The sequence below is a fragment of the Tachypleus tridentatus genome, chromosome 7, assembly GCF_004210375.1.
Source record: "Tachypleus tridentatus isolate NWPU-2018 chromosome 7, ASM421037v1, whole genome shotgun sequence".
NCBI lineage: Eukaryota > Metazoa > Arthropoda > Merostomata > Xiphosura > Limulidae > Tachypleus > Tachypleus tridentatus.
Window position 1 is genome coordinate 12,205,977 of NC_134831.1, and position 7,806 is coordinate 12,213,782.

The following is a 7,806-nucleotide window of genomic DNA, read 5'->3' on the forward strand; positions in this document are numbered from 1 at the left end:
AATTCACGTGTGTTCTTGTTACATACTTCACTTTCAGATATGTTTTTCATGATTCTAACAAAGTTGGAAATATTTTTCCTTTGTTTTCTGTTCAAGTCACTTCTGTCCGGAAAAATCCCCGAATCCCAAATCCCTTTTTACTTCTTCCTGAGTTTTCAAACTAGAAAATGTACAATGTGTACATACATTACATTACCAAAGGTACTGAGATAGTGCACTTTGATACCAGGGAGGTTCTTTTTAATATATAATGAACCCATTGTGAGGATAGGTTAAAATTTGAACTCTAATACCAATACTTGACGCCAGGTTTTGTAAACATTTTTTAGAAAACTACATCACATATGGAGAGATTTATGGATCTTGTACTTTTGTGCCAGTTTTTTTTTTTTTTTTACAAATCAAAACATGATATATTTCGATTTCGGTTAAGAGTTTAGGTTTACCAAGTAAGTCACTTATCTCACACATACACACTACTCAAAAATCGTACAGTATGACATGATGCACTAGTGTTCCCAGAGATACCTAGATCATTTCCGCCAGAATTCCACAACTCGACAAGGTTTTCTGGTTCTTTGAAATAATGAAATAGGATCACTTCATGGTATTACCATCTCAATCTTCACAAATGGAACAACTCGGTCAAGTTCTAAACAAGTTCAATTCAATCCAGTCAAGGCAGTCAGTGGTTATAGAGATTAACATGATATTTTTCTTTTACTGGAATTAAAATGATCCATTTTCATTATAAGGTAAGAGTTTTTTTTTTTATTATTGGGATTGAAATGATGGCTTTCCATTATTGGGATTAATATAATAGATTTTCGTTACTGAACTTAAGATGGTAGTTCTCGACTATTGAGATTAACATAGTAGTTTTCAATTATTGAGATTAAAATGGTAATGTTCCATTATTGAGATTAGCATGATAATTTTCCATTAACGAGATTAACATACTGGTTTTCCATTATTTGAACTAACATAGTAGTTTTCAATTATTGAGATTAGTGTGATATTTTCCATTATTGAGATTAGCATGACAGTTTTCCATTATTGAGATTAACATATAACTTTCCATTATTTGGACTAACATAGTAGTTTTTATTTATTAAGATTAACATGATAGTTTTCCATCATTTGGACTAACATAATAGTTTTCGTTTATTGAGATTAACATGATAGTTTTCTATTATTTCGACTAACATAGTAGTTTTCCATTATTTTACATCCACGTCTTGACCCGTGTACGTGATTGGCCAGCTGCTAGTCTCATGTATTCTGGTTGCGCTGAACTTTCTTAAACTCTCATTAAAATCCTGGGTGACAACTTACTGCTACGTGTGCAATTTATTTCACACCACGTTCTCACAAGATCCGAGATCTGATAACTTTGCCACATATGATGTTTCGTGTTAGTACATCTAGCACGCCTTCACATTATCCACAGTTTATTTGTCTTTGGGTAAATAGGCTAGGATATCCTGCATGTTCAGTAAGTAGATACGTCCAAAAAAAAGTAAAACAAAGTTTATCATGATTACAGTTTATTTGAGCATGTTTTTGAAGATGTTTCTTCCGCGTATATATACATGTTTATGTGTCTGTATGGTTACCTAATTATTGTTCATTGTTTTGTTATTATTGTTATTTTTCATAATATACAGTATCCAGAAAAAACTAAATATTTTGGGTTAAATACTTCAACAGCTTTATAATATACCCTTAGTGTAAATTTGAAATACATGCCTTTGTTGGTATGGTAATTAATTATTATTTAAGTTTATACAGCATAATTACACGTCATTTTCAGAAGCCACTGGTTCATCGCTGTGGGGACGTACATTCTGATAAGGTTCATCGGTGTGAAGTTCACATGAAGCCCCCTAAAAGCATCAACCCCTGTAAAGCTTGGCTCAACAAGTTCCCTTCTCGCTCCAAGCGAATTGATGTCATGTCTAGGATCCTCTTTCCACTCATGTTTGCTCTCTTCAACCTCGTTTATTGGACAACCTATCTTCTCCGGCAAGAAGATATATGATTCTATGTTTTTTCTCAAGATAGTAGTCTTGCAGAATTTCAGTTCAACAACTTGGAAAACAGATTGGAACCTGTAAGGATGATGCAGATTTCAAAAAAAAAAAAAAGATAATAACAAAAAACAAAAACACAATTTTTTTCGTGTTTGTTTGAGTTAAGTGTTCTATTTTACAGAATAAAAGGTACAGGTTAAAATATTCAGCATTCAATGTGGATTTGTTATAATGTGTCATCCGATGCCACTGCGCCGGAGTATTCCGTTCAAAATAAAGGGTACTGATCTGACATATATATATATACCTTCCTGCAAGAACCATACCAAGACATTAACCTCGTGTGCCAACCTTTTATGTGGTAGTGAGCTACAGAATAGATGTCTGTGGAGAGTCTTGAATATCGCAACTAATTTCTTTATTGTACTACATTATTCTGTAGTGTGAACTTTGGACTCGGCCTAAAATGACGTAACTAAGTAAGCAGCGCCTCTGTTGGAAAACGATGGCAGGAGATAATTAAGTAATAAAGATATTGCTCCAAGATGTTTACCAAGTATTATTAAATCAATTGTAAGTCGCTCTATTCTCTAGTCAGCCATTACACGATTCTTTGAGTTCTTTGATGTCCTGTTTCAAGCAGACCGGCTGAACTAACAACGTACTTGAGAAAATAAATGAACAGCCTACCATTTGTTTACTCAAACATTCCTGGAGTGTTGTCATTATTTGTCAATATTACATAAAAAGTAAGTTATTTACATTTTAACTCGTGGCGATTTTCGGTGGAGACACACACACACACAAAGTATTTTTTATAAGAAGTTATAACATCTTTAAAAATATTCAATAGCTTCAACTGTGTCAGAAAATATATTTAAAAATCAATAATATTAACAGATATAAGAATTAATTTTAGTTAAACATCAGTTGGGCTATATGTGTCCCAATCCTGGCAGCTGAGGGCTGAAGCTCACGGTATTCTGAATTAATTTATTAAACAACAAGTTTCTTTGTTGATAATATTCACTGTTGCTTTTTAACTGAGCAATTTTATTTATTTCTCACATTCCCAGCCCTATGCCGAAATCTTTACCAGTATGCTTTGTTTGTTTGTTTGTTTTAGATCGAAGACACATTGGGCTACCCACTGTGTCCACCACGGAGAATCAAACCCCAGATTTCAGTTGTTGTTAACATGCTATTGTTCCACCCCAGAGGACTTATCAGCATTTCAATCTTTATATACACGTCACTTAGCAACCTCATTTTAAATTAATTCTGTCGATATTTGATGTTGTTACATAAATAAATAAGTATTGAGTATTGGCAATTAAAAAAAATTGCTATTTATCTGTGATCAGTTTTGTAACTTGTTCTATTGTAATACCGTGTTTCACGTGCTTTTGAAATGATAAACTAGATATATATATTAGATATTGTTAAATAAGATTGCTGTGGTAGTTTCCTGTTTTTAGAAAATGTCTTTAGGTTATCGAAACACACACACACACACATCACTTGTGTATACGTGAACATAAAGATAAAGCACTAAGGGAAGATCTGAAGTTAGCATTGTGACTTAGCACCGAAAAGGATCCAGGATCATCCTAAAATAATACAAAACTAAGTTTTATAATTCACATAAATTATAACACTTAGCTACTTCGTAATTCACAAAACCTGGATAATGTGTCAGAAATAATAATTTGTATTGTTTGAATATTGGAAATTTAACTGTATTGATTTGAAAGAAATCAATCAGTTATTTTAGAAAATATAACTAATTTGTCAAAATAGCCTTAAGCATATGCTACAATAATTTTTTTGTTAAATATTAAACACGTTTTCTAATTGGTTTGGTATATTCAAGTTTTATAAAAATATATTAGGTGTACAAAGCTATTCAGAAATTATTATTAATTTATATTATTTCTACTTTCACGCTGTACAAGAGTTAAAAACTGGTCGTATAACTAAATCTCAGAATTTCTTGTTAATTATTTATTACTTACAAGCTCTACTATTTCCAACAGAGGGCATTAGTGAGAGTAGAATCAGTCCTTCCGAGATTTACTATAATTTTAAATGGTACAGTACTCCTTAAAATAAAAAACCCAAAAAACAGTGTAATTATGCCATATACGTATTATCCACTGTTCTGCTTTTATAAACTATTCGTTGAAAAGGATACATTTTTTCTGTTCTTTATACACATAGTCTGTATTAAGCGTATTTTGTTCGGTAATGTATTTCACAGATAATTACTGTTGCTCACTGTATCATAAAAGGATTTTATTATAAATGGTGTTCCACTCTGTTAACCATGAGCGTGTTTCTCAATTCACGATTTTTCGTCGAAAATGATTGATACAATAATTTGTTTACTTAATGACGTTTAGACAAATAAAACAAGATACGCTTGTGACGCGTGGCTTATTATTACTAGATGAAATATTTATAAATGCATTTTATTTGCATTTTAAGGAATCCGTGAACCAAAATGGGAATATATCTAGTTGGGAAATCTTGAAACAAAAGTGGGAATGTGTCTACTTAAGAAACCCTGAAACCAAGGTAGGAATATATCTAGTTGGGAAATCTTGAAACCAAAGTGGGAATGTGTCTACTTAAGAAACCCTGAAACCAAGATGGGGATATATTTAGTTGAGAAACCTTGAAACCAAAGTGGGAATATGTTTAGTTAAGAAATCATGAAACCAAAGTAGGAACGTATCTAGTTGGGAAACGTTGAAACCAAAGTGGGAATGTGTCTACTTAAGAAACCCTGAAACCAAGGTAGGAATATATCTAGTTGGGAAATCTTGAAACCAAAGTGGGAATGTGTCTACTTAAACAACTCTGAAACAAGGTGGGAATATATCTAGTTGGGAAATCTTGAAACCAAAGTGGGAATGTGTCTACTTAAGAAACCCTGAAACCAAGGTGGGGATATATTTAGTTGAGAAACCTTGAAACCAAAGTGGGAATATGTCTAGTTAAGAAATCATGAAACCAAAGTAGGAACGTATCTAGTTGGGAAATCTTGAAATCAAAGTGGGAATGTGTCTACTTAAGAAACCCTTAAACCAAAGTAGGAACGTATCTAGTTGAGAAACGTTGAAACCAAAGTGGGAATATGTCTAGTTAAGAAATCATGAAACCAAAGTAGGAACGTATCTAGTTGGGAAATCTTGAAACCAAAGTGGGAATGTGTCTACTTAAAAAACCCTGAAACCAAGGTGGGGATATATCTAGTTGGGAAATCTTGAAACCAAAGTGGGAATATGTCTAATTAAGAAATCATGAAACCAAAGTAGGAACGTATCTAGTTGGGAAATCTTGAAACCAAAGTGAGAATGTGTCTACTTAAAAAACCCTGAAACCAAGGTGGGGATATATCTAGTTGGGAAATCTTGAAACCAAAGTGGGAATGTGTCTACTTAAGAAACCCTGAAACCAAGGTGGGGATATATTTAGTTGAGAAACCTTGAAACCAAAGTGGGAATATGTCTAATTAAGAAATCATGAAACCAAAGTAGGAACGTATCTAGTTGGGAAATCTTGAAACCAAAGTGGGAATGTGTCTACTTAAAAAAACCCTGAAACCAAGGTGGGGATATATCTAGTTGGGAAATCTTGAAACCAAAGTGGGAATGTGTCTACTTAAGAAACCCTGAAACCAAGGTGGGGATATATTTAGTTGAGAAACCTTGAAACCAAAGTGGGAATATGTCTAATTAAGAAATCATGAAACCAAAGTAGGAACGTATCTAGTTGAGAAATCTTGAAACCAAAGTGGGAATGTGTCTACTTAAGAAACCCTGAAACAAGGTGGGAATATATCTAGTTGGGAAATCTTGAAACCAAAGTGGGAATGTGTCTACTTAAGAAACCCTGAAACCAAGGAAGGGATATATTTAGTTGAGAAACCTTGAAACCAAAGTGGGAATATGTCTAGTTAAGAAATCATGAAACCAAAGTAGGAACGTATCTAGTTGGGAAATCTTGAAACTAAAGTGGGAATGTGTCTACTTAAAAAACCCTGAATCCAAGGTGGGAATATATCTAGTTGGGAAATCTTGAAACCAAAGTGAGAATGTGTCTACTTAAAAAAACCCTGAAACCAAGGTGGGAATATATCTAGTTGAGAAATCTTGAAACCAAAGTGGGAATGTGTCTACTTAAAAACCCTGAAATAAGGTGGGAATGTATCTAGTTGAGAAACCTTGAAACCAAAGTGGGAATATGTCTAGTTAAGAAACCCTGAAACCAAAGTGCGGATATATCTAGGTGAGAAATTCTGAAAGCAAAGTATGGGTGGCTCTAATTGGAAACCATCCTCGAAACCAAAATGACGGTGTTGTTAGTTACGAAACCCTGAAACCGAAGTACTTATAAAAGTATCTAGTTAAGAAGTCCTGAGACCAATGTACATATGGAAGTGTCTAACTAAGAAACCCTGAAAATAAAGTAAGGATGTATTTAGTTGAGAACCCTAAATTGGGTTGTATCCTGTAGAGAAACTCTAAATCTGACTATGAGGATAAATGAAATAATAAGCGTTTAATTGTTATAGAAACAACCAAATTTAATATGGTTATTGTTTTCATTCAATGTTAATCAAAAGATGAATTCGACTTTTTTCTTACCATGTGTTTTTTATTTTAAATTTACTGCCTATTTTAGAATTATGTTAAATTTTGTCACGTGAGGGTAAAAAGGTATCGTACCGCCAATAGAAAATCAAAATACCCCTATATATAAATACTCACATATTATCTCAGCCTTTTCATTTCAAAAGAAGGCCCCACGCTAGTACAGCGGTATGTCTCCGGATTTATAACGCTAAAAACAGGGATTCGATTCCCCTTGGTGGGCACAACAGACAGCCTGATGTGGCTTTGCTATGAGAAAACACACACACACACTCATTTCAAAAGAAATAAATACAGCAAACACAACTTTTTCTACCCTTAGGTTGTTCTCGTGTGTTACGTGAATTTTACTTGTGTTTATTGTTCTGAGCGTACAGGTACAAATGGCGATGTGTTAGCGGTGTTTACCTCCTCTCTCTTAACCTCTTAAAAAAAAGAAAAAAGTAAAGCTAACGAGTGTTTCTTTCGTTTGACTTGGAACTAACATAATATATGTGACATTGTTTTAAGCTTAACTTTGTGACCTTGAGCTGACTGAACACTAAAATTATCAAATCGAAATGTTTCCTATTCTGTAATTTTTATGGTCATACTTCTCGAAGTTTCGTAACTGCATCAGAGAAGTGCGTTCAAAATGTCACGCGCATTTGTAATTGAAATACATATTTCCAGCATTCCTTTATTTATATATAAGTGGTGGTTAAAAGGCTGCTTACAGGTAACCTTTAAGGCTTACAATACTAAGATTTGTGATTCAGTCGTCTCGGCCGTAACATCACAACGCTCTCACTGCTAAAAGGGCGACTATGTTTCGAACCCACGACTCTCAGATTATGAAACAAGCACCCTAACCATATGGCCGCGCCGTGTCCTAAAATCCTTAAACAATTTAACATTACGTCAGACAGTAGTAAATTATGAATCGCTAAGAATGGACACTGGGAAATCGACGCCATGTTTTGAAATGCACATCAAGAGAGAAAAGTCGTATTTTTTTCTTCACTTGAACTTTTTGATCAACTTTCTTCTTTCTAATTTGTATTTTAGTGTTATCACTGGTGTGTTTGAATAGTCTGTAAATCTTTTTTTACCATCACTGCTTCTCGTCCAAACTT

The 7,806-nt window shown here is 33.7% G+C and overlaps 1 pseudogene across 1 annotated transcript in view; it reads left to right on the plus strand.

Annotated features, from left to right (window-relative positions):
* LOC143255123 (glutamate-gated chloride channel-like) overlaps positions 1–2,739 on the plus strand; it is a 249,432-nt pseudogene extending 246,693 nt beyond the window's left edge. The window contains exon 9 of the transcript XR_013030443.1: positions 1,814–2,739. The product of XR_013030443.1 is annotated as a glutamate-gated chloride channel-like (transcript). The remainder of the gene's footprint in view (positions 1–1,813) is intronic.
* The last annotated feature ends 5,067 nt before the right edge of the window (positions 2,740–7,806 follow it).